The sequence below is a fragment of the Mesocricetus auratus genome, unplaced genomic scaffold (genome assembly GCF_017639785.1).
Source record: "Mesocricetus auratus isolate SY011 unplaced genomic scaffold, BCM_Maur_2.0 Super-Scaffold_100676, whole genome shotgun sequence".
Lineage (NCBI taxonomy): Eukaryota > Metazoa > Chordata > Mammalia > Rodentia > Cricetidae > Mesocricetus > Mesocricetus auratus.
Genome location: NW_024429266.1, coordinates 103,418,122 through 103,445,513, shown reverse-complemented (window position 1 = coordinate 103,445,513; position 27,392 = coordinate 103,418,122). Strand labels below are relative to the sequence as shown.

At 52.4% G+C, this 27,392-nt stretch overlaps 1 protein-coding gene across 2 annotated transcripts in view; it reads left to right on the top strand.

Moving 5' to 3' along the window:
• The first annotated feature begins 1,726 nt into the window (after window positions 1-1,726).
• The window catches only part of Gng7 (G protein subunit gamma 7), a 62,987-nt gene continuing 37,321 nt past the window's right edge, over window positions 1,727-27,392 (top strand). The window contains exons 1-2 of one of the 2 annotated variants that reach the window (XM_005083279.4): window positions 1,727-2,055; window positions 21,655-21,707. The gene's annotated coding sequence lies outside the window, so the exon portion shown is untranslated. Of the gene's footprint in view, window positions 2,056-18,447; window positions 18,747-21,654; window positions 21,708-27,392 lie in introns of those variants that run through there. The other variant, XM_040737916.1, reaches the window with a different exon arrangement.

The following is a 27,392-nucleotide window of genomic DNA, read 5'->3' as shown; positions in this document are numbered from 1 at the left end:
AAATGTCTTGGCGGTTAAGAGCACTGTCTGCTTTTCTAGAGGATTGGGGTTCCATTGCCAGCACCCAGTCTCGAGCATCAGCATCTGATACCCTCTTCTGACCTCTATGGGCCCTCTCCAGCACTGTACCAACGCACCACACACGTGCACACACACACACACACACACACACACATCCCACAAGCAAAATGTCCACACACATAAAATACGTTTAATTTTGGAAAAAATAAAAACAAAATAAAGTAAATCGTGGAAATGGAACAGTCTGGGGCAGTGTGAGGAGTTAGTACCATAGGGGAGGTGGGTGTGTCCACGGCAGGCAGCTCGAGGGCTCCATCTGGTGGCAGCTGGGCAGTCCAGTCTTCTGGGTCTACTTAGAGTCACTTGCTAATAATGTGCATCTTGTTTTGAATTATATTTTAGAAAATTTATGTGTGTGCACATACATGACCATGCATGCATGCATGCTCCGGTATGTGTATGGAAGTTATAGGACAACTTCTTACAGTGGGCTCTTGCTTTCCATTCTGTAAGCCATGGGGCACGAACCAGGCCCTCAGGCTTGGTAGGGTGTACTTTTCCGATAGAGCTGTCTCACTGGCCTTCTGAGTGGATCTATGTCTGTCATTTATCTATCTATCTATTTATACTTTATGTGCGCTGGTGTTTTGCACATCTGTCTACAGGAGGGGTGTTGGATCCTCTGGAACTGGAGTTACAGGCAGTTGTGAGCTGCTCTCTGGGTCAATCTGGAAGAGCCGCCAGTGCTCTTAACCCCTGAGTCAACTCTCCAGCATTAGTTAAGTTTTTGAAACAGTGGCTTCAAACTCACTATGTAGCTCAACCTGACCTCAAACTTGGGGCAATCCTTTTGCCTCATTCTCCCACATGCTGGACTGCTAGGTAAATGCAGTCAAGCCTAACTCTGCATCAAATGAGAGCTATGGGAATGTCGTGTGTGTGTGTGTGTGTGTGTGTGTGTGTGTGTGTGTGTGTGTGTGTCTGTGTTCCCTCAGGGATGGCAGGAGCCCAGAGAGCCCAGCGGGCTCAGGTGATCAGAGTGTCAGCGCAGACTGAGTCTGAGGGCACCAACTGAGAGGCCGCCGTTCAGTCTTCCCCTGGGTAGACAGCTACCTTCAAGAACATCCCAGATGCCTCCATGGTCACCAGGAGAGCTCATGGGGAATGCAGACCCACCCACGGGCTGGGGCATGATCCCCAGCACATAGGAGGTTCAAAGTCAGCCTCTGCTAGAGTGAGTTCAAGGCTAAGGGCATAACCCTAGCACACTACTTCAAAAACCAAAACACCCAACTAATATGTAGGGAATAGAAAAATAGAGACAAACATGGGAATTCAGGAGTGATAAATAAGCAAACAATCACATGAAAATTTATTACTAGTTCCGCCCTAACCTGGGTTCCTGTTTAGGTTTCGAACTTGTTCCTCGAAAACCACAGGTGTGCTTCCTGCTCCTGGCTCTCACGGGGCTTACACACTGGCCCCTGCTGGGCGTTTTTTTTTTTTTTTTAATTTCCTAGTCTTTGATTCAGTATCCACATGGACGTTTTTCTAAAAGTAGGAGCTAAAATGATGGGCGGCGGGTGTGAATATTATCACAATATGTAATACTCATGCATGAAAACGTCATAATGAAACCCAATATACTGCACAGTGAATACACACCAATAAAATAAGCTAAAACAAAACACAGCGTGGATGCCACACAGCCCTTCCTCTGAGAGGCCCCACCCATTGCACCATGCTTACAGCGTAACCCCGCCCTCCAGCTCGCGAATGGTTCGTGGAGATGCCACTCCCGGACGAGCCCCGCCCACTCGATCCGAAGCTCCGCCCCTCTACCCAAGCTAAGCCTACCAGGCTGTCGGCCCAAGGCTCCGCCTCCAGCCCCTTCCTCCGCCGTCTTGGCTTATGATTGGTATAGGTGTTAGGAGGCCTCGCCTTTATCACGGAGGCCCCGCCCCATGGAAGCGACCTCTCCAGGCCCCGCGGTGCTTTTGGGAGAGCGGAGACTGAGACTCCAGTTGGAGGCAGGTGAGCTGGGAGTGCTGGGGAGAGTCGGGGTGCATAGGAGAGCAGTGGGGTGCAGTTCGGGAAGAATGAGGTGCAGTGATGGAGGAGTGGGGTGCAGCCATAGAGGAGTGGGGTGCAGTTTGCGAGGAGTAGGGTGAAGTCTGACAAGAGTGGGGTACTGTAAGGTAGGCGGCGTGGGGGCAGTGACGGGAGTGGGGTACAGTCAGCAGAGTGGGGTGCAATCACGGGGGAGTGGGATACAGTTAGGAGGGTGGGATGCAATCAGGAAGGAGGTGGGTGCCGTCAGGAGTGAGTGGGTGCATCCAGGGAGGAGTGGGGTGCAGTGACAAAGGAGGGGGTGCAGTCAGGGTGGGGTGCAGTCGGGGGGACTGGGGAGCATTTGGGGGGAGCGGGGGCATTTGGAGAGGAGTGGGGAGCATTTGGGGGGGCAGAGAGCACTTGGGGGGAGTGGGGGGCATTTGGGGGAGCGGGGGACATTTAGAGGAGCGGGGGGCATTTGGGGGAGCGGGGAGCATTTGGCGAGGGGTGGGCACTACCTGTTTGTTGTCTAGTTACACATGGGACTATCACCTTGGGGACAAGGATGTGTCTTCCTCTTGGGCAGAGGGTACACAGGCTTAGATCCTGGGGTGCACAAAGAGCCAATGACTGACTGTTTCAGAGACTTCCTGTGGGAATTTTAGGGGCAATGATATTAAGGTGTGTCGCCGGCTGGGGGTGGGGGTGGCGTTGGCGGCTGAACTGAAGCTGTTGTGGGGTCTCAGAGCCGGAGACTGTTGTGGGTGCCAACTAGGGAACCTAGCACCGAGTTCACCGTTGTCACCCTCCGCCAGGTCTGGTCCTCTCAGTGGCTTTGGGACTCTGCCCTGCCCTCCCAAGGGTGCCATGAGAAACCAGGGCGTGAAGTGCTGACCATCCTGGTGCATCACGAGGACCCCACCTTACCACCCTGGGGTGCAAATGGGAATCACCACCCTGGCAGGCATGGTTTCCCGTCCTTCAGAAGCTGAGGCAGAAGCATGGCAGGTTTGAGGCCAGCCTGGGCATAGTGAGTTCCATAACAGGCAAATCTTTGTTTTTTTGTTTGTTTGTTTGTTTTGTTTTTTACAAGACAGGGTTTCTCTGTTTTGGAGGCTGTCGGTCCCAGGCAAATCTTTGTGATGAGACCCTCTCTCAAAATAACAACACCTGGCTTGCAATTTGGAGCCTGGGTGACTCTGCTCTGAGGGAACACTGGGTCATACCTAGGGATCTGTGTGGCTGCCTCTAGTTAAGGAGGTATTCATCGGGTTGAGGTCTAAGACTCTACACCACGCTTTGCAGAGCCCAGAACGTCCCACAGCAAATGAATGGGTACGGAGGCCACAGCACAGAGGTTAGGAAACTGCGTGTGACCTATACAGTCAGGCTGGAAGAGTATGGATTATGATAGAGCCTAGAGGTAGAGCACTTGCCTAGAATTCCCCGTGAGGCGCTGGGCTGGAAGTCGTATCAATCCCCCTGTCTCAGTCTCTCCAGTGCCGGCATTCAGGCCTGTGATATGATGCTCAGTCAGCCGCCCACTACCGTTTTTACATGGGTCTTTTTTTTTTTTTTTTTTTTTTTTGGTTTTACGAGACAGGGTTTCTCTGTTTTGGAGGCTGTCGGTCCAGCCTGGCCTCGAACTCACAGAGATCCGCCTGCCTCTGCCTCCCGAGTGCTGGGATTAAAGGCGTGCGCCACCAACGCCCGGCCTTTACATGGTTCTTACAAGTGGTTTCTTTTGTTTTTGAGACAAGGTCTTCGCTAGCCCAGGCTCCCTCCAGCTCCAGATGCAGCCGAGGGAGACCCTGAATTGCTAAGCCTCCTGTCTCTCTTGAGTGGCAGGTGACAGGTGTGGTCACCACACTTGACTTTGTATAGCTCCCTCCTCTCTTATTTCCCTTCTGACATGGGTCTCACTCTGTAGCACAGGCTGGCCTGGAACTCAGAGATCCCCCTGCCTTTGCCTCCTCAGTGCTGGGCTCAAAGGAGTGGCCATCATGCCCTGTTCCATGAGACTTTAAATGTGGGGTTAACTGAGCCTGCATTGTAGGCACTAATGTCTTCCCACACTTCTGTTTTGTGAAGGATTTTGGGGTCCCCTGATGAGTCCAGTGCATTTTGTCAAGTGGGGGGTCCCGGTGATTGATACCCGTGGGTCCGCTCAGCTTTTCCTGGGCGAAGAGCAGAATCGTTTTTCTCTGGCACATCTAGTAGTAGCAGAAAAAGCTGCCCCACCGGGTTGTCCCAGGTTTGCTCTTTGTGTTTAGGAATAGTATGCAATGACACTCCCTAGGCTGGGGATTCGGCTCAGCATACAGCAGGCCCTCGGTGCTGTCCCCAGTAACAAAACAAAATCCCAGAAGCAGGTGGCTTTCTGTGAGTTCCAGGCCAGCCTGTACTACACAGTGAGACACTGTCTCTGCCGGGTCGGAGGAGACCTTGAACCTTTCTAGAAAGAATTACTACCGCAGCCTCTTCAGCATCCACCAGGGTTGAGAAGCTGAAAATTCAGTCCCTTTTCTTGGTTCCTCTCTGGCTGGTTCCCTTACTGTCACAGGGGTCTGGCTGGTTCCCTTACTGTCACAGGGGTCTGGCTGGTTCCCTTACTGTCACAGGGGTCTGGCTGGTCACTGCTTAGATTTTCTTCTGTGGAGAGTTGACCCCACCCTTGTCTGTTATTGGCACACCCCAGCATCTCCAGGTTCTAGTGGCATCTGGGGCTTCTGTGGACTGAGGCCAGGCTTTTGCCCCTGTGTCCTGACACCCTTAGAAGCTAGAGGCAAAAGCCATTTGTGACATAATGGGAGAAGCCTCCCCCTCCCTGTGGACACGCCATTTCTCCCTGGCTCCTGGGAGACCCCCGTCATTGTCATCTCCATCTGGTGGAGGCTGGGGGGGCATCAGAGCCTTCTAAAATGGTTCCCAGCATCTCTTCCCGAGGACTCTGGAAATTGGATAATCTGATCGCTTCTCCTATTTTAAATGCAAGTCTGATTTGCATATTTTAAAATTCACCACTTTAAGCATAATAAGTCAGGGCTTTCCTGAGCAGCCATGATCAGTTTGATACTGTGTTCTCACCGCAGTACGCCGTTGCCCTGCCCCTGCCCAGCCCCTGGCACCCACAGGCATACTCCTGTGGAGGGTTTCTCCTGTGCCAGGGCTCCCTGAGCTCCGTGTCTCTGCTGGAGTTCATCTGACCCGGGCTCCTGTTCATAGCCGTGGTGCCCCGCCGTGGCGAGGGAGCAGGCTGTATTTCCACCATACGTCTGTCCCGGTCTGTTGTTGTGAACTATGACATGGAATCGATCCTGTCCTGGTCATAGATGACGTACCAAACCGGACTAGGGCAGTTAGTTGGTTGTCGTTTTTCTTTCTTTCTGAGGGTGAGAGTGTGAATTTATCAGTTTCTCTGACCTGATCCTTTTCATCCCAAAGCCACCTGAGTTCAGAGTTGTGTCCTCTTCCTGGGGCCACCGAGACATGGCTTCTTTGATTTTGCATTGCCAGGTCAGCAGCTAACACACAGATCGGCTTCAGTTCCTCAGGGCTCTGGAGACCCCTAACACCCACTGACCCCGGCTCCATGCCCCTCCCCCAGCCTAGCCTTGCTTCTTGCCTGTCCTGTTCTCAGATCTGAGAACCTTCCTTTCTCAGTCCAACAAAGACCTGTTGTCCATTGTTGTCCTGTGCTGAACCTCAGAACCCGCACTGGGTCCCAGAGCTATGTGATCGGAGGAGTGCGTGTATGTCTGTGGGGTGTGTGTGTGTGTCTCTGTGTATATGTGTGTGTGTGTATCTGTGTGTATGTGTGGTGTGTGTATATGTGTATGTATGTGTGTATTCGTGGTGTGTGTATAAGTGTATTTGTGTATGTATGTGTGTGTGATTGTGTGTGTGTGTCTGTGTGGTGTGTGTGTGTGAGATTGTGTGTGTGTGTCTGTGGGGTGTGTGTAGATGTGTATGTGGGGTGATTGTGTGTGTATGCGAGGTGTGTGTATAAGTGTATTTGTGCATGTATTTGTGTATGTGTGTGTGTGTGATTGTGTGTGTGTGTGTGTGTGTGTGTGTGTGTGTGTGTGTGTGTGGCCTGGGGCAGTGGGAAGAGTGGGAGGCAGGAATCTGCTGTCTGCCCAGCATGTGGAAAGGTGGTATGTGGTCCCCAGATCAAACTCATAGCCTTCAATGAGACCAGGCTAGACCAGTGGGGTCAGGGTTACCTCCAGAGGCAGAGCTGAGATTGGGAACAGGGGCTGGGACTCTGCTAGGAAGCCCTGGGTGCCATCCCCAGCACCATAGAGACCAGGTGCAGTGACACCTGGGGAGGTGGAGGCAGGAGGATCAGAAATTCAATGCCACCTTTGGCGACACGTTGACTTGGAGGTAGAAAAAAGTATGTTTATTTAGTTTTCCTGTGTAGCCCAGGCCGGCCTGAAACTTGTGATTCCCCTGCCTCAGATTCCCAGGCCTTGTATTCCCTCACCTCACACGAGGCAACACTTAGACACATTGTTTCACCGTCGTGAGCAGTTTCCAGAGCTCACCATCTTCCCAAACTGAAATCCAGTCTCTTCGGGTTGCACCTCAGCCCGGGTACCCTCAGACCCTCTTGAGCTGAGCCCCACACGTGTACCAGGTGGCGGGAGGGTCTGTTTCAGCCTGAGAATACTCCACTGTATGAGAGCCCTGCTTGTGTGGGTTGACTTGTCCGTTTGGGTCTTCGTAGGACGGTAATTGGAAGACGCTCCCCGCCCAGACCATCTACACCGGATTTTTATTGTTTTGTTTTTTTTTTTTAGGGATGATTATTTTTATCTTTCTTGGTCTGAGAGCACCCCAGGAAGCTCCCAGCGGGGCCATTAGCCATCTCAAACCCACAGATGGCTGGCATGGTCTCCCGTGCCCCAGGGATTTGCTTTGTATATCTGTGGCTCTTTTGAGGCTCTGAGCATTGGGGTCTCTGTAAAGATGGGGTGACTGTAGCTGAGTTTATCCACCGGATTCTCTCTCTCGTGTTTCTCCCCATGGTGGAAGTGGTTGTGTAACGAACTTTGTACGTCCATGCCTGTGGGCTTGCAGACTCCTCCAGTCCAACCCCCCCCCCCCCCGTGCTGTCAATCATAGAAGGAGAAATGCTTGTCGGACTCTGCACTGGCAAAGCAGGTGCTAGGGGTTGGTGAGACGGCCCAGTGTGGGTAAGGGCACCTGCCTTCAAGTGTGAAGACCTGAGTTCAAATCCCCAGCGTGCTGTAAAGGTCAGGTGTGAATGCATACACCCTGTGACCCCAGCATTAGAGGGGAGAGGCAGGCCGGCCAGCCTGGAGGAGGGGCACGCTGCAGGCTCAGCGAGGGACCATGCGACTCCATGAGGGGAAGCGGCCAAATGGGAGAAGCCAGATAACTTGAGGGTCATCGGGAGGAGGTTGACCCAGAGAAGTGAAGACAGAAGATCCGAAGGCAACAAATGTCGTGCTTCAAGGAAGTGGAGCCCTTGGAGCCAAGATGCAAAGGAAGTGAAATATAAGAGGGGTTTCAAGGCTCACACCGTTAGCCCCAGCACTCGGGAGGCAGAGGCAGGCAGATCTCTGTGAGTTCGAGGCCAGCCTGAGCTACCCAGAAAAACCTGCCTGGAGGAGGAGGAGGAGGAAAAAAGGTATCCTGGAATCTTCTAGAACTTTCTGGAAACCTCTAGACAGTTTTTATGGAACCATGACAGGATGAAACTGTACCCTTGTCCTAAATTAATGTCACTATTGTACATAGAACATGTTAATACCCCCCCCCCACCGTGTCAGACCTGGAGAAGCCGATGACAGGAGGAAGGACTCCCAGGCAGAAGCCGTCCCACGCTGGCTGACTGGGGCGCTGGGCTTTTCCAGGGACCCGAGGGCCATGGGAAGCTTTTGGCTCTGGGGCAGGGAGGCAGCCCCTGGAGGGCGGCGATGGAGGGAGGGCCTGGACTCTGGGCGTGCAAGCCCGAGGGCATCTCGGGCCCTGCAGGGTCTGAGCAGTGTCTGCGCTCCCTGAGCAGAGCCAGGAGCTCCCCAGGAGGACAACCATCACTGTCCCCAGGTCACCGGTGTCCTAGGATGCCCCCGGCCCCCCCAAGACGTGGCCTCCCCACGCGGCATCCGGCTGAGTGCTTAGAGATGTAATTAAGTGGCTCAGTTTCCTCGGGAGCGGTGACACAGATCTGTCCCTCCCTTCAGAGCTGACGGCGATTCCCCAGTGCCGGGGGAGATGGAGGGCGGCCCAGGACCGCGGCCGCTGGGAGGGGTGGGGCGGGGCGGGCGGGGCCCTCAGAGCCACGCCCCTCGCTCCTGCCATCCAGGCTCCGGCTCCAGCCTGCTCAGCTCTGATTGGTCGACAGGAGCGCGGCCACGGCCTGTCACCTGCCCACAGGGCCACCGGTTTGGGAACCAGCTGTGCAGGCGTCACTGGGGAGGGGGCTGCATCTCCAGACCGCGGGCTGAGGCTCTCAAACCAAACCGTAGGATTCTGTTTCCTGCGTGGGCAAGGCCAGCGACGGGGGCGTGGTCAGGGTGGGGCACGGGTCTAGCACTGGCCTTTAGGTTGTGGCTGCTGTAGTTTGTGCTTCCGGGGGGGCGGGGGCTCCTGTGCTGCCTTGTTACAGAAGCCTCCAGGCACTCTAAGACTCTGATACGCCATGACGGGCCATCACTGAGGAAGCTGCCAAAATAGTCCCAGTAGTCAAATTAACGCACGGTCTGTAGACGCTGTTGCTAGTAATATTTTGTTGTCGTTTTCGAGACAGGGTTTCTCTGTGGCTTTGGAGGCTGTCCCGGAACTCGCTCTGTAGTCCAGGCTGGCCTCGAACTCACAGAGCTCCGCCTGCCTCTGCCTCTCCAGTGCCGGGACTAAAGGCTGCGCCAGCACCGCCCGGCTCATTCTTTACGGTTTAGTTTGGTGGCACAGGTCGGTCATCCCAGCACTTGGGGCAGGAGGATCAGAAGTTCAGGGTCATCCTCAGCTGCATAGCCAGTTTGAGGCTAGCCTGGGCTACATGAGACCCTGTCTTGGAAATAACAGAAACCAACCTCGGCTATCCCCTTGGCCTTGGTTCCTTGGCAGTGTTTCCGTGGGCTCAGCGGTTGCACACAGCCCGGTTCCCACAGCCAAGCACTCGCAGCTTTGAATGGGTGATGCAACGGCTATATTCGGCTTGGGTCGCTCGGTTGTGTTTTGGGGGAGGGGACAGTGTGTCTGAGAATGGTTCATTGAGGAATGCGTAGACGGTTAGCAGCTGCGTACCGTCTGACGTAGTCTCTACGGCGCTTTCCATGTGTGGCAGTGTGACTGTTCCCATGTGTGTAAAACTTTTGCTTTTTAAAAAAGTCTATTCTCATCTCAACCAGACCGGGAGGTGTTAGAACACTTCTGTTTTGAGAGGAGCATCACGGTATATATAACAGCATGGTGTCGTTTCCTAACCAACAGAATTCTCGAAAATGCTCAGTTTCCAAGCCTGGCTAAGTAGAAAAACTCCCCCAAAGAGTGAAGATACTACAGAGTAAGGGACATGTGAGCTTCTCTTTGCACATTCTGGGCTGCCACTCAGGGTTAGCTTCTCAGGAGGGTGGATTTGAATCTCTGAGACAGTGCATCAGTCAGCCACACTGTGTAACAAACAGCACCAGGTTCTACTTATTGTGGCAAGTTCTCCTGAATTAGGACTCCAGGTGCAGTTTAGTAGATCTGTTTGAGGCTCTCTGGAATTGCTGGGTAGGTGTTGGGCTGGGGTGATGTTTGCTCATCTAGGGAGGGGTCACTGGAGAGCTTGTAGCCACGGGAAGAGTCCCACCATAATGCACTATGATATCACAGACAGAAAGTTGTCTTGATCTACAACATTGGTGCTACTTGTTATGTGGCATTAGCTGACTCATACAGGCCACACCTGAGATCCAAAGCTACCCTTGCAAGCTACAGATCTGAAACCTCTTTGAAAGACCTCTTCTTGCTCAGAGGCACCCATTGACGCTGAGCTGCTTATCTGCATAGCCAGGCTGCACAATTGAGCCATTGTGTGCGACCAGTGTCTTCTCGTGTTCCCAGGAATGTCACATGATGGCATTTCACTTTGAAAGAGTTGCTCAAGCTGACTATTTGGAGGGAGGTTCACCAAGTTAATTCTACTGTTTTTTCTTTCCTTTTTTCCTTCTTGGTTTTTCGAGACAGGGTTTCTCTGTATTGTTTTGGAGGTTGTCCTGGAACTCACTCTGTAGACCAGGCTGGCCTCGAACTCACAGAGATCCGCCTGCCTCTGCCTCCCTAGTGCTGGGATTAAATGTGTGTACCACCACACCAGTTCTAATGTTTTTTGGGGATTATAGGAGGTTGATATAGGTCTTTTGTAGCCTAGACTGGCCTTGAACTTGTGACCCTCCTCCCTCAGACTCCTGAGTGCTGGGATGTCGTGCATCTTTGGTCTGGAGGAGAGTGAGGGGAGGACTGGAACGTCTTCATGTAGGATGAGATGGGAGAGCCACCTGGATGGCATCTTTTGACTACAAGTTTCATTTAGTCTATTTCAGTTCCCAGTTTTGTAGCCCTGATGGGCCACTAAACGTCTCTGAGCCTCAAACGTCCCATTAGGAGAGGAGCTTTGATGACAGATGTGCACCACCTCACTCCGTGCAGGCGATGGAACCTCAGGCTCCACACAGGCTCTACCCGCTGAGCCTGCCCCAACCCTTCTTTAATATTCTCATATAATATGGGTGTATTATTTACATTACATTATATATTATAGATTTCATTTTCTCTATAGTGTTTGCTTGTGTGTAGGTCTGTTGGGTGTATGATATATGTGTGTGTGTATGCATGCATGTATGTATGTATGTATGTATGTTGGGTGCAGTACCCGCAAAGTCCAGATGTCGTTGTTGGGTCTCTGGGAACTGGAGTCACAGGTGGTTGTGAGCCCTGTGTGGTGCTGGGCATCAAACCCGGGTCCTCGGCAGGAGCTGCTGAGCTGTGTCTCCTGCTCTGCATGGGCTGACCTGAAATTCATGGCCTGAGGTCCGGCCACCTCTGTCCCTCCCCTCCAACAGCATCTTCTACACTGCAGAGAAGCGTGGCCCACAGTCACGATGCAGGACGGGGTTGGCATGCAGCTGGGTGTGAAGGACGGGGACGTGTGACCCGCAGCTCACGGCTCCCAGCCCAGGCATCTGGGGTGATGGGACAGGGCAGCATTGCACCCTGTCATTGTCCTCGATGATTGGTAGCATGATGCAGGGTGCTGAGCCCTCAGGAGACAGACTCGGATTGTCACACATAGGGACAAGGGCAGGTGTCATTGGCCTATCAGGCCTGTCAGATCCCAGAGTGACAACTCAGCACAGTCTCCAGGACTGTGGGGGACAAGAACCCATGGTGACCAGGTCTCATGTAGCCCAGGATGGTCTCATGCTCACCGTGTCTGTAGCACAGGCTGCCCTGAATCCCTGCCCCATGCTGAGTGATGGAGCCACAGGCGAATGCGTGTCACACCCGGGCTCTGTGCAGGGCGTGGACCTGGCTTTGCGTGGGATGCATGAGCGTGGCGCCCACTGAGCCGGCTTTGTGTGTGAGGAGTGAGCTGCATCCCCAGCCCCTCCAATAGAAAAGCAGCCTGACAGTTTGCAGTCATCGGGGGCTTTGAGACCATGAGGAGGGTTGCTGTGACCCCTACAGTGTCACGAAGGAAATGCCTCCAGCTTTGGTGGCCGAGAGGTCCCAGTCAGTCTGCTCTCAGCTCTGCTGTTGCCGTGCAAACCTGCCCTAGCCATGGGGAAAGGGACACTGTTGTCAGGGACAAACTGAGGGCCAGATCTGACCTACGGTTTTCATCTGACTCCTGTAAATCCACACTGTTGAATTCAGTGGCTCCAAGTTATTTTTGTTTCTTTGTTTTCAACAGCAGGCACTGAACCTGGTGCGTGCCAGGCAAGTACTCTACCATTGGCTGGTATGGCAGCCCACACACACCTCAGGAGGCAGAGGCCGGAGGATCTCTGTATTTGAGGCCCACCTGGTCTACATTGTGAGTTCTGGGCCAGCCTGGGCTACATTGTGAGTAAGACCCTGTCTCAAAAAACTGAAGTTTAGTTGTCAGGCTTGGCAGCAAGCACCTTCACCTGCTGGGCCCTCTCACTAGCCCTCTTCCTGCTTGATTCTGAGACAGAGGCTGGCCTTAGACTCCCTGAAGCTCTGGCTGGCCTTGGACTCCCTGTGGCTCAGGCTGGCCTTGGACTCCCTGTGGCTCTGGCTGGCTTTGGGCTTGTTGCACTCTTGTTTACCAGCCAAGTTTACTTATTGTTAGTTGTTTTGTTTTGTTTTTTTTAAAACGGTCTGCTGTGCAGCCCAAACTAACTTCAAACTCACAGCAATCCTCCTGCCTCAGCCTCCCTCATAAGATGATAGGCTTGTGCTGCCAGCATCCCTGAGACTCCTTTCACCCATTCTGATTCACTCTGGCTTTCCAGAACTTTCCACCCATGAAGCAGCACCCTCAAAGAGGCGCAAGGGTGTCAGACTCAGTTGCTGCGGATCAGCCCTCAGTGCTCGGGAAGCTTCCTCCCCCACAGCCCCCTGCCCCTGCATGGGGGCCATCCCTACCTGTCCCCTCCCTGAGCCCGCCCCTCTCTAATTTGCATATTCTGTTTTTAGCCTCTTTTCTGGATTTTACATAATCATGTCATTAGGAGGCTCCCTTTTCAAAGCACCTTCTGAAAGTTAATTGCATGTCTTCTGTCTCCATGTCTTTTTAAAATGAATTTTACATTTTGGGATAGATTGACAGAACAAGCTAATTTAGGAGCCCAGGGCAGAGGTGTCCCTGCGTGCCCCAACATGTCGGCCCTGTGACTTAGCTCTTGGGATGACATTCCCTCCTAGAGGAAGAAGCAACGCTAAATCCCTGGAGCTGGGATTCTCTGAGCTCCTTCTTGATGCTCTTTATGGGACCCCTAATCAAAGGACAGGCCAGCTTTGTTGTGACATCATAGCCTGGGGGCAGTTTCTCAGACTTCCTGTGTTTAGATTCACTGGGGCATGTTAAGGAGGCCTGGGCTGAGGTCTGAGAAATATCTGCTCACTATGAACTGCAAGTATTTTCCCTTTTCCTTCTCTTCCCTTTAGCTCAGGGGCCCACCTAGAATCCCCAGTGAAGGGCTGGAGGCGTGGTCAGGGTGGAGCCCCGCCTAGAATCTCCCAGTGAGGGGCCAGGGGTGTGGTCAGGGTGGAGCCCCGCCTAGAATATCCCAGTGAGGGCCTGGAGGCTTGGCTCCACTGTGAGTCTTTTTCTTTGTGGTGGGGGGGCTTTCGACTCTATTGTTTTGGAGGCTGTCCTGGAACTCACTCTGTAGACCAGCCTGGCCTCCAACTCACAGAGCTCCGCCTGCCTCTGCCTCCCGAGTGCTGGGACTAAAGGCTGCACCACCACCACCCGAGTCTTACTGTGAGTGGGGAAGCCACTACAAAGGGAAAACACAGGAAACAGGCTATTGATGGGAGCACAGGACCGTAGCTGCCCCCAAGGAAAGCCAGGCACTGCACACCGGGCAGGGTCAGCGTTCGCCATTGTGACCTCTGCAAGGTGAAATGGTCTTTACTCTCTGAGCCATCTCAGTGGCCACAGCTCTTTAAGTGTTGTATAGAAATTAGTTTGTGCATATTTTATTCTTTTTATGTCCAAAGTTGACTGTCATGCTGTCTGGTGACTCCACACACCCATCCAGTCCCTCCCTCTCAGTGGCCTGTGAGCGCTGTCTGGTGACTCTGTCCTTTCTGGATCCTTTCAAGGACTAGAAATTTGCATTACATTGTTAAATGAGCTGTGCAGATACAATAACTTGAACAAGATTAGAAATATATGTACAGTATGTTTGAATGAAATTAAGCTCAAATTTGTATCAATATGTAATATTTGTATACAATATACAAAAGTCCAATCCGATGTAAAATATTTAAAACTAGTGGTTACTTTTAAAAAGTAGATTCAATAATCTACCTTTGTATCTTATTATTCCCTTATCCTCCCTTTTTTCTTTTCAGAGTAGATTCAATAATCTACCCTTTTTATTGTATCATATCTGTATCCCCCCTTTTTTGTACTATTACCAACATTTTGTAACCAATCCCCCTAAAAAGTGACAAATATCCATAACCCAATGAGTGACCAAAAACCACCCACCCCACCTCTTGGGAATGTGTACATTGTGTTCTTAAAGTTACTTCCTGCTATCTGTGGGCAACAGTGTCTCTAGGAACTCCTGAAAAGAAAACTTTGGGTTAATTGTCATGTTGTGGGAGAGGTAGCTGTACCCTTTGTTGTTCAGTCTCTGCATAATGGGAAGGTGCAGAGCTTGTTTCAAGTCCTGGCTAGAGTAGTCCGTGAGGCTGGATCAACTCAGTTGGCCACCTCGAAATTGTCCTGAGCAGTTTGTAGTCCAAAGCAAATCTCTAGTTGGTGTTGTTCAGCATAATGGTTTTGTGATGTCCTGGTGAAATTGTCATGGTGTGGCCCCTTCCTCCTTTTGGAGACTTCAAAGGTCGTTGTTAGGTGTGGTCATAGTTCACTGTAGAAAACTGATGAGACCCAAACCAGAAATCATGCACAGGAAGGCAGACAAAACCTTTTTCTACAACTAGTTAGTACCCTATAGACCATTAATATCATCACAAAACTTTAAAATACATATATATTAATCTTATAAATTTTTATATAAATATAATATTTATGCTTTAAGAAAAGCTGTTAAAGCCGGGCGTTGGTGGCGCACACCTTTAATCCCAGCACTCAGGAGGCAGAGGCAGGCAGATCTCTGTGAGTTCCAGACCAGCCTGGACTACCAAGTGAGTTCCAGGACAGCCTCCAAAGCCACAGAGAAACCCTGTCTCAAAAAACCAAAAAAAAAAAAAAGAAAAGCTGTTAAAAGTCAATATAGCCGGGCGTTGGTGGCGCACGCCTTTAATCCCAGCACTCGGGAGGCAGAGGCAGGCGGATCTCTGTGAGTTCGAGACCAGGCTGGACTACCAAGCGAGTTCCAGGACAGTCTCCAAAGCCACAGAGAAACCCTGTCTCGAAAAAACCAAAAAAAAAAAAAAAAGTCAATATAAACCAAAGGATTAAGAGACTAGTGGCTATACATTAGTTCCTAAATTTTGGTTTTTCTTTTGTCCCATGTCAGGTGGCTCTTCTGAGGTGAGACAGAGATTTTGGATTTTTCTTTAACAAGCAGGCTTGGGTTTAGAGAAGGAAAGAGCCACACTCCAACTCCAAAGCCAGATTTAATCTTTAATTGAACTACAAAAAGATCATTTGCATTATGTGTCTGTAGAGAAAAGGAGAAACAAACATTTGGGAGGATTTATGAAATTTTATTCTGTTGTAAATGTGATATACCAATAGGCCAATTTATTCCTTTTCTTGGGACATTGTTATCTGGATGATCTGTTCTTTTTCTTCAGATGTCTCATTTGTCCAGTGGTCTCTGGATCCCTTTAGCTGGATACCTAATTTTGGGGAGGTTCTCTTTTGGCAAGTTATATATGATCAAATGAAAAATATTTGTTAGTTTTATAGGTTAGTTTATATTAAATGACCATATTGCTTGATCAACTATCATCTCTTCTAATTAAGAGGTGTCTTTTTTTTCTAAGACAGAGTTTCTCTGTACTGTTTTGGAGCCTGTCCTGGAACTCTCTTTGTAGACCAGGCTGGTCTCAAACTCACAGAGATCAGTCTGCCTCTACCTCCCAGTGCTGGGATTAAAGGCGTGTGCCACCAACTCCCAGCAAGAAGTGTCTTGTTTAAATTGAATCTTTATCAATTTTGATGGTATCCATAGCTTTTCTTCATCTGTGGAAACAAAAGCAAAACCTCTTCTCCAATGCAACACATGTCCTGGTTTCCATTCAGAGGTCAATACATCTTTGAAGTATGCAGGCTGATTTAGTTCTGTAGGTTTTTTTTTCTATTGTCCAATGTCTCTCTGCAGCTGTCATTCTTTTCCCATTAGCATTCAGAAAATTCAAAGTGAATACAGCACAATGCAGTCTATTTGGGGGTCTTTATTATCCCTTTCTGTTTGGTTAGCATTTCCTTAAGAGTTGGATTTGACCTTTCTATTCCTGCCTGCCCTGTAGGATTGTGTGGAATACCTGCAATATGCTTTATATTATAATAAGCAAAAAGCTGTTTCGTTTTCTTAGAGACATATGCTGGAGCATTGTCTGTCTTAATTTGTACAGGTATACCCACGATGGCCATGACTTCTAGCAGATGTGTGATCACCAAATCAGCCTTTCCCCACTCAAAGCGGTTGCCCATTGAAAATGTGACTAGGTGTCAATGGTGTGGTGCACATTTTCTTTTTTTTTGGTTTTTCGAGACAGGGTTTCTCTGTGGCTTTGGAGGCTGTCCTGGAACTCACTTGGTAGTCCAGGCTGGTCTCGAACTCACAGAGATCCGCCTGCCTCTGCCTCCCGAGTGCTGGGATTAAAGGCTGCGCCACCACCGCCCGGCTATGGTGCACATGTTTTAATTTTCCAAATTCTCCAAAATGGAACTCATCCATCAGCCAGATTTCATTCCTTTGAGTACCCTTTGGGTTACTTCCTGCAGGTAGTGGAGTTGGGTTGTATAAAGAGCAAGCAGGACGTTTCCTTATGAATTCCTCCGCTTGTTGACAAGTGATGGAAAAGTCTGTTTCCAAACCTTTGCTGTTGACTGGTGTCTTTTTAAATGAAATTCTGAGGTCCTTAGCACATTTCCTATAACCACATCATGACCTTGAGCTAGAGGTCCCAGCAGACCTCTGTGGATCAGATGTGTGTTATATATATGGGAAGATACCTGTTCCTGAGTATGTCTTGTAACTGAACAAATAATGAAGTCAATTCTGTATCATCTGGTATAAAGTCAACAGTTTTAATATGTAAAACAACTCTTTCTGCACATTGTGAATCAGTAGCTATGCTGAGAGTTTCTTTATGATCCATTGACACCATGATAGTAGCATTTAATTCTGACTTTTGAACAGAATTATAAGGACTTAGATCCACTTTACTTAAGTTTTCCTGTTTTTATTTGCATCAGTATAGAATGTAGGGGCTCCAGTTATTGGTGTTTCCCTTACGATGTGTGGAAGGATCCAGTTAGTCCTTTTTATAAGGTGAATTCTCTTGCTTTTGGGATAATTGTTAACCTCTCCCAAAAATCACCACAAGCTCTTTGCCAGGGTCTGCTGTCTACCCGTCATTTGTCAATGTAGTAAAAGGTCCTACAGTTTCTGTTGGATCTATTCCTGCTAATTGACAAAGGTTCAATTTTCCTTTTAGAATCAACTCAGAGACCTTTTCCACATAAGTTTTTGATTTATTACTCGGTTATGTGTTAAAAATACCCATTCTAAAACAATATCTTCCCTCTGCATTACAATCCCTGTAGGGGATGCTGAGAGGGTACTGTGGCTGTAATAAAAGCAAGCCTTGGGAAACCCTGTTTCGAAAAACCAAAAAAACAAAAAACAAAAAACAAAAAAGCAAGCCTTGGGCCGGGCGTTGGTGGCGCACGCCTTTAATCCCAGCACTTGGGAGGCAGAGGCAGGTAGATCTCTGTGAGTTCGAGGCCAGCCTGGTCTACAAAGTGAGTTCCAGGACAGCCTCCAAAGCCACAGAGAAACCCTGTCTCGAAAAACCAAAAAAAAAAAATAAAATAAAATAAAAAGCAAGCCTTGGATCCGCAGGTGCAGTCTGCAATTTCTCTTCCACCGATGCCAAGGCTCTCAGCTCCAGCCGTTTATTCCTTGGGACCATTTAGGTCCTTGTCACCATCTAAGGTTCTGTTTGCATGGGTCAGTTGATTGGGTTTTTTTCCCCAATAATGTGCCGTAGATGGGAAGTGTCTCCTAGTGACCTCTGGAAGCCGTTGACAGCCTGCAACCCATCTCTCCTAATTTCCACCTACTCGTGTCTAATTTTTTGTAAACCTATTTTGTAGCCTTAACAATTAATAGAATTTCTTCTTTGTATTTTTCAGAAGCAATTTGTAAACCCAACAAGGCAAAAATTTCTTCGCTTCTTCAAACACTCTAAAGTATCTTCATTAGAATCAGACAGTAAAATGTCATGCATGTAATGATGAACCATGGGATGAGGAAGCTCTTTGTGTGTTATCTCCAACGGCTGCCGCACAAAGTATTGGCACAGGGTGGGGCTTCAGAGCTAGGAGACTTTCAACCTGCCTGAAGTGTCCCAAGCATAAAAGGCCCCGAAGGGATGGTGCTCGGTCCTTCGTTCTGCTGCCCGTGCTCCGTCCACCCTGTGCGCTCCGCGCTGTGACGCCAGCGCCAGCTCGGGGTCCCTCGCCCCGCGCTTGCTGCTCTCAGGCCTGCGCCCCGCACCCCACCCGGTGGAAGCCGTCACCCTCTGCTCCCTGCTCTGGCAATCAGTGTTCCTGGGTGACATATTTAGATGGTTGCTATGGTGATGAGGTTGACAGCTTCATATGGCACAAAAGACAGGCTTTGCTATATCGAGCCTGCTGCGGGAGCCCGGGTGCGGCGCCACGTGCCCGTGTCAGCGTGGGAAGGAAGGGGCTTAGACAGCCCGGCCCGCCCACTCGCTCCCCACGGAGGAGCTGCGACCCGCGGGAGGAGGTACGCCTGTCACCCAGAGAGACAGAAGCGCGGGGTCTCACCTGGGGGCCCTGCGCCGCAGGAGACAAATGTGGCTGCCCCGACCCAGGGAGCGCCCGGCGTGTGGGGGGGTGGAGACTCTGACGCGGGTTCTTCGGGCCGGGGGGGGGAGGGGGGGTCTGTCCTGGCCGCAGGGAGGGCATGGTGTCCGCCCACACTGGGTCCGCGCGCAGGGCACCCAGAGAGGGGCTCAGCCCAGGACCACAGCCGGCGGACGCCGCTGCCACCCGGTTGGCGGGGTCTTCCCACCCCAGAGCAGTGACAACTTCTCTCAGACCCGGGACGCTTGCTGACTCTGTCCTATCAAGGTGGCAGTGAAAACCAGCACCAAGGTTACGCTGAGACAGGAGGATGACTGTGAGTTCAAGGCCAGCCTGAACTGCATCTTGGGGCCGGTTTGTGTGGCCCCCCCCGAGAAAGCGGCTATGTGAGGTTCTCTAAGACAGTCTGCTCCCAGGGTGCACTGGGATGCATGCTGTTCCGGGCAGGGTTTCTCTGTGTAGCCCAGGCTGGCCTGGAGCTCGCTCTGTAGCCCAGGCTGGCCTCGAACTCAGATCCGCCTGCCCCTGCCTCCCGCGTGCAGGGATTGTGTCACCCACGCCCGGTCACTTCCCAGCCGCCTTGACCCTTTCTGGGTGCCACGGCGAGTCCATGGGGAGATGCACTGTGGGACCATGGCTGTTGGGGCTCAAAGAAACCGGCTAAAATGTAATGCGAGAAAATTAAAAACTGGCTCTGACTGGGGCTGGGGGGCTGCGCACTGGTTAAGAACACTTGTTCTTGCATCGGAACCGGGGTTCAATTCCCGGCACCCCACAGCTCACAGGCTTCTGTGATGTCAGTTCTGGGGCTCTGATGCCTCCTTCCAAACTCTGGGGGTGCTGCATGCACTGGACGTGTGTGTGAGTGTTCTTGTGCGTGTGCATGTGTGTGTGCATGTGTGTGTGCATGTGTGTGTCTGTGTGCATGCATGTGAGTGTACTTGTGTGTGTGCTCCTGTGTGTGTCTTGCCTGTGTGCACACGTGCGTGCGTGCGTGCGTGCGCGTGTGTGTGTGTGTGTGTGTGTGTATGTGTGAGTTTTCTCGCCTGTCACTTCCTCATGCCCCTCAGTGTACTCAGATCGGGTGGCGTCTGGACACACGTGGCCGTTCCCCTGGGGAGTGGGTGGGGTCGGGTGCTGCTCAGCGCCCTGAGGCTCGGGCCCCACCGCGGGGTCCCCACAGTCCGGCGGTCCGGCCCGGAGTGGAGGGACCGGGGGTCTCAGCGACAGCTAGGTGTCCTGCCCGTCCCGCAACCAGCACTCTCTCTCTGCGCGCCCGCATGACGAGGGGGTCACAGGGTCGCCCGCATGGGTCATCCGCAGAGGTCATCCGCAGGGCTTTTGGAGTCACTGAGCCAGGGCAAGGGAGGCGCTCGAAGGTTCTGGAAGACGGGTAGGAGGTCAGGGACCCAGGTCAGCTCCGCCACCCAGGGACCCACAGAAGGAGCTGGGTACGAAGTGGGCGCTGCGCTGCCCCCTCGGGGAACCAATCCGAGGCCGCCTAAGGGGACCCTGAGTGACTTATTTAGAGCCCAGCACACACCCGCGGGCACAGGCGTGTCAGCTGCGTGCGCCCCAGCTCCAGCCTGCGTGTGAGCTCGTGAGACGCTCCCAGGTCCCTGGGTCCGTGTGACCTACCCGGGGCACCCAGCGCGCGTCCCCACCGAAAGCCACTTTCTTTCCTCACGCGCAGCCACTTCCTGCAGCGACGCTGCCACTTGCAGGCCGCAGCCGGAATTGCAGCTAAGTTTGCAAAGGGAAAACAAAAAACCAAATTCTCACTGCACGCGCCAGGCCCGGGGCAGCCTAGGGTTCCTAGTGTAGCCTGGGCTACACGAGACCGCGTCTGGAGAGGGAGAAAAATAAATTTTAAAGAAGAGACTTCATAGTCAAGCGTCTGATCTCAGAGCTGAAGAAGCGGGGACAGGAGGGCTGTGAGTTCAGATGCTTAGTGAAATCTCGTCTCAACGTAAACAAACGAGGGCTGGCCAGAGGGTGCAGCAGCTGGAGGGGCTTGCAGTCAAGCCTGGGGTCATGAGGTCGAGCCGCAGACCCCACGAGATGGAGGGACACACACCGCACACGCGCACACACACACACTGCGCATGCACGCACACCGCACACACCACACCGCACACATGCACGCACACACACCGCACACATGCACGCACACACACGCCACACACATGCGCATGCACGCACACATGCCTCACACGCGCGTGCGCACGCACACATGGCACACACCCACACTGCACACATGCACACACCTCACACGCACACACATATGCATGCACACACACACGGCACACACACACGGCACATACGCACACTCGAAATGTACAAGAAACGAAAAGGAACGCAGCCCCCGAGTCCTGGGCTGGGAGGTCGGCGCTGCTCTTTGCCCAGTGTTAACGGCGTGCACACGTGCACACACACACACACTGCACACGCGCACGTGCATGCACGCACACGTACATAACGCACACCACACACGCGCACACGCACGCACACCACACACGTACACACCTGTGCACCGTGTACACAGGAGGCCCTCGGGAGAGCCTGCGGGGTGGGGCCGGGATCCCCATGCAGGACTGGGGCCCGGGACCGGCTGCCCCTGCCTCTGCTGCCCCGGCCTCTCCACGCCGCCCATGCCCACGCGAGACTCCCTTTCACGATCCCGCCCGACCTTTGGCGGCTGAGCTGCTGCTCCCACCCGGCCGCGCGCGTGGGCGGAGGCGCCAGTGGCCGCCTGTGCGAGTCCCGTCCCCGCGGACCCCAGACGCCAGCGGGCGCCAAATTAATGCGCGGTGTCTCTTCCCTTGCAGGGAGCCAAGGCTTCGGCGAGAACCTCGGTGCCCGGACTGCAGGACGCGTGCAGGTGGGTGCTGTGCGCCGTGGGTGCTGCGCGCGCGGTGTCGCTGGGGGGCGGGGGCCGCGGGGCGTCGTGCGGGGTCCCCACAGTCGGGGAGGGAGGCCACGGTGCTGTGCGGTGACCTCGACACCAGACAGGGTCAGGGTGCAAAGGTCGCCCCAGAGTTTACCGGAGACTTTGGTACTGCACCCCGCTTCCCGCACCCCCACTCCACCCCGTCTCGGTCCTGAGGCTGCTGTGCCCTAGAGAGCGCTTGGTTCTTTGGGGTCCGCGAGTGAGTGCTCTGATTGTCAGTGGCGGAGACCAGGCTGGACCTTGTTATGCAGCCTAGGCGCCGCCTTCCGTCCCCGCGGGCGTCTAACCTTGTGTCCACCAGAGTGTCTGCGTGAGACGCCACCTAAAATCAGCCCCTGACACCAGGGAGGAGGAGGCAGGAGGACGGGGACCCCAGGGGGACAGAGACCCGTCCAGGGGTCCGCCCTGTCTCAAAACAAGCACACGATTGAAAGTGCAACTGTTATGTTGTCAGGGACCCTGTGTGATGCCAGGGACCTCGCCTGGCGGTCGTGACTGAGGAACCCCCGGCGCGGAGGTCGCAGGAGGTGCGCAGGGCTCCGTGTGCCCCGCAGAAGCCTCAGCCCCAGTAGCGCTCGCAGGACGGGGTGCTCCATAACTAACTCTCTCTCTCTCTCTCTCTCTCTCTCTCTCTCTCTCTCTCTCTCTCTCTCTCTCTCTCTCTCTCTCTCTCTCTCTCTCTCTCTCTCTCTCTCTCTCTCTCTCTCTCTCTCTCTCTCTCTCTCTCTCTCTCTCTCTCTCTCTCTCTCTCTCTCTCTCTCTCTCTCTCTCTCTCTCTCTCTCTCTCTCTCTCTCTCTCTCTCTCCTCCTTGTCTCTCTCTGTGAGGGTGTGGGGTTCCCAGAACTGTAGTCACTGGCAGTTGTGAGCCCCGTGGCTCTAACCACCGAGCCATCTCCCCAGTTCAGTATGAACCCTTTAAAAAATAATTACCTATATTCACGTTTGCGTGTGTGTGCGCGCGTACGTGCGTGCATGCGTGTGTGTGTGTGTGTGTGTGTGTGTGTGACGTGTGGAGGTCAGAGGACAATTTGAGGGAGCCAAGCGTCTCTTTCCACGGTGCGGAATCGAACTGGGGTTCTCAGGTTTGGAGGCAATCTCCTGAGATAGCAGCGCCTGCCGTTACCACGTATGGCCACCAGGGGGCAGGGGAGCTCCGTGCATCTCTGCATGATAAGGGAGGTTGAGGCTGAGCTGCGGGCGATGCTGGGGTGACACTCACCCCCTCCTGGTGTCCCCCCAGCCCCTTGGAAGAAGCGATGCCTGAGAGCATGAGGCCACACAGAGCAACAGGTGTGGGGAGCCTGGCACAGACTGGGGGAGGCGGAACTCGGCTCAGCGTTCTGCAGGGCCCTGGATGACTGACAGAGCCGCAGGGTCCCCATAAAACCACCCTCCAGCCTTGATGCGCCGGTACCCACATACAGCACAGAGCCCCGGGCGCCCGGGAGCAAGACCTTTTTCTCCAGGCTCCCTTTCTTCTTGCAGTTTGGGGACATTCTGCTGGGACCATGGCGGGCCCCGGCCTGGTGCAGGTGGCTCAGACGCTTGCTTCCAGCTGCAGCTGGCTCCTGATCACACACACCTGGGCTGGCTGCTCTGGGGTCCGTCTGTCCCCGGTCTCTGTGGACAGACTGTCCTGGGAACACATCTGCTGATCGATCGGCTTACAAGGTCCCGGCAGCCGTCAGAACACCAGACACACCCAAGTGTCATTGTAGGGGACCCGCCAGAAGCACCCCTGCTGTGCACGCAGTGCATAGGACCTTCTTGTCCAGTTTGCAGCTGAGAATGCAGGAAACTTCTCACAGCACTGGGGACCTCCAATGTGACATTTACTCCCAGCCACCAGCATATATTAGTGTGATCCTAGCCCTGCCCTCCAGGGGATGCTGGGTGACATCTGGGGACATGTGTAGCTGTCACACTGGGGGCATTCCTGGCATAGTGGGTGGTGGCTGCAGAAGCTGCCGTGCCCCACAATGACCAAGGACACCCCGCAGGGAACAACCCTGAGCAGTGTCCCCAGCACCCAGGAATGCGGTGCTGCTTAAATCTCTCCTGCTGGGCTAGGTTGAGTCACCATGGTGAGGCCAACCACTGTCTCCCTCAGCACTCAGTGTGTGTAATGAGATTCTTCCCTCCAGCCTGGTCCCAGTGCAGCGTCAACCCCAAATAACACACAGAGATCTGTTAGTTACAACGCTGTCAGCCGATGTCCAGGGCTTCTCATTGGCCAGTTCTGTCTTAAGTGTTTTTTTTGTTTTGTTTTGTTTTGGTTTGGTTTGGTTTTTATGAGACAGGGTTTCTATGTATTGTTTTGGAGGCTGTCGGTCCAGCCCGGCCTTGAACTCACAGAGATCCGCCTGCCTCTGCCTCCCGAGTGCTGGGATTAAAGGCTGCGCCACCAACACCCGGCTAATACATATTTCTATAAGGACTTATCTTTCCGAGGACGCCATCCTGAGGCATCTTCTCTTCTCTTCATCTTCTCTTCCCTGGATCACATGGTGACTCCCTACTCTTGACTACATTTCCCAGAATCCTCCTCGACTCCTAGTCCCACCTATCTTGCTTCCAACAGTGCTTTATTTATCAACCAGTAAGACAACATACACACAGAAGGACTTCCTCATCATCTCCTCTTTTCTATCTAAATAAAAAGAAAGGTTTTAACTTTAACATAGTCAAATTATATATAGCAAAACAGTTATCAAGTAAGAACCATAGTTATGCTGGGTGTTGGTGGTGCACGCCTTTAATCCCAGCACTCGGGAGGCAGAGGCAGGTGGATCTCTGTGAGTTCGAGGCCGGGCTGGACCGACAGCCTCCAAAACAATACAGAGAAACCCTGTCTCAAAAAACCAAAAAAAAAAAAAAAGAACCATGGTTATAATATTTAATCTATTAACATTTAGTAACATTTAAAGAAAATATCATCTATCCTATCTGTGTGAGTCTAAAGTCTTAAACTATAATTATAACTATCTGCCTCCAACTTCATCAAAGACCACAGAAGGATAACATGTAAACACTAGAATTGACAGAGACATCTGGCTACCTGGAGAGTCACCCAAAGTTACCTTGTAACGTTGGGGCATCCATCTTCAGCCCACAGGCCACAGTGTGTCTGGAACACTTCTCAGCAAAGCAGGAAATTTTAAACTGTCTGCCTGCATTGGCAGTCTGTCAGTCATTTTTCTGTGTCCTGCAGAACATCTGGCAGATTCTTCCATGAAGCAGGAACCGTTTAAGACTATCCAAGTTCAAGCCGGGCATTGGTGGCGCACGCCTTTAATCCCAGCACTCAGGAGTCAGAGGCAGGTGGATCTCTGTGAGTTCGAGACCAGCCTGGTCTACAGAGTGAGTTCCAGGACAGCCTCCAAAGCCACAGCGAAACCCTGTCTCGAAAAACTAAAAAAAAAAAAAAAAAAAAATCTAACTTAACTATAAGTTCCGACTATTTTAGATGACTATATACAATCTGTATTTAATTATGCATTACATTTTAAAAGATCAGTATAAACTTAAACAAGAGGAGAAATATACACATCACAAAATCGACCTTAAATTTGTATCAATAAATGAAAATCCATACCAATACAAAGTACTCATTTCTATACCATAAGTGTGTGTGTGTGTGTGTGTGTGTGCAGAGTCCCAGCGGCGGGGGCAGGAGGCCAGGTGACACTGGGGTCCCTGGGAACCCCTGAACCAGGGCATCACTGCTGAGGAGAGTCTTTTCCCCAAGGTACTGTTTGCCCATCAGGTGTCAGAGTGGCTAATGACCAAGGATGACCCAGCCCCGGATCCCCACAGCTGTGGGCAGAGACTGTCCTGTCTTGCAGAAATCTCACCTAGCCACGGTGGAAGCCTGCTTTGTTCTTTGAGACAGGGTCTCACATAGTCAAGGCTGGTTTCAAATACTCTCCACATAGTTGATGATGACACTGGTTCCTGGTCCTCCTGTCTGCACCTCCTGAGTGCTACATGACAGGTGTGTGTCACCACGCACTAGGGATAGAGCCCAGCGCTTCATGAATAACAGGCAACTGAGCTACAGGCACTCTACTGACTGACAGACACACTGAGTCACACACTGCACACCGAGTCACACACTGCACACCGAGTCACACACTGCACACTGAGTCACACACTGCACACTGAGTCACACACTGCACACTGAGTCACAGACACACTGAGTCCAGACACACTGCACACTGAGTCACAGACACACTGAGTCACAGACACACTGAGTCACAGACACACTGCACACTGAGTCACAGACACACTGAGTCCAGACACACTGCACACTGAGTCACAGACACACTGAGTCACAGACACACTGAGTCACACACTGCACACTGAGTCACAGACACACTGCACACTGAGTCACAGACACACTGCACACTGAGTCACAGACACACTGCACACTGAGTCACAGACACTCTGCACACTGAGTCACAGACACACTGCACACTGAGTCACAGACACACTGCACACTGAGTCACAGACACTCTGCACACTGAGTCTCCCTTTTTATTCTCTGTGGTGTCTTTGTTCCTTTCTCAAGCCCCAGAGAGCCGCCCCTCTTGGAAAGCCTGTCCACCCAACTTTATCCCTTTGAAAATCAGGACCTAGAGAAGTCTGTGCAGAAAGAGCCAGAGCCTCCCACTGCAGTGTGGATGCTGTTGCTAAGCAACCTCTGGAAGCATCAGCTTCCCCAGAGTGGTGCTGATGCAGGGATAGGTCATTCCTGGATTTTCTGGGCCTCAGCCTCCTGACAGTCACATATGATGACGTGTCAGGGGCTTGGGGACACGGGAGAGTGAGCAGACGCTGGTAATGGCTCATTTGTGGTGAGTGGAAGGCATCCCCACTACCCTGGGTCCATTCTGAGCGGGTCCCTGGGCCTGATTTAAGGTCACTCTTATTTGTGTGTATGAGAGGGTGCAGAGCCCAAGGTGGCCAGGAGAGGACACCAGGTTCCTTGCAGCTGGAGTCGCAGGTGGTCATGAATCACCGTGTGGGTGCTGGGACCTGAACCCTGGTCCTCCGCAGGAGCAGCTGTTGCTGTATCCGTCCTGATGTGTCCTCAGCCCATCCGGGAGTGTACACATGACGGGAAGGGGCTGTGTTGCTTGGTCGTGGCCTTGAAGAGGACCCAGGTCTGTCTTCCATGCTTTGTCCACTGAGCTCACGCCCCAGCCCATCCCTTCTCTTCCAGATCTCCATCCTTGTGCAGGAAGGATCTCTCCACCTGACCATGTGCATGTGCGTGTGTCTGCCTGTGTGCGTGTGTGTGCATGTGTCTGCCTGTGTGCGTGTATGTGTGTGTGCATGTGCGCGTGTACATGTGTGTGTGAGTCTGCATGTGTGCATGTGCATGTGTGTGTGTGTGCATGTGTGTGTGCGTGTGTGCATGTGTGTATATGTGTGTGCATGTGTTTGCCTTGTGTGTGTGTGCGTGGGTGTGTGTGTGCATGTGTGCGTGTGCATATGTATGTGTGTGTATGTGTGTGTGTGTGCAGGAGACCAGCTCCTTTACTCCCCCTGGTTACCCTGGGGTGGAGTGAGCACCTGGCTGGGGAAGAGTCCTCTGGGTGCACATGAAGACC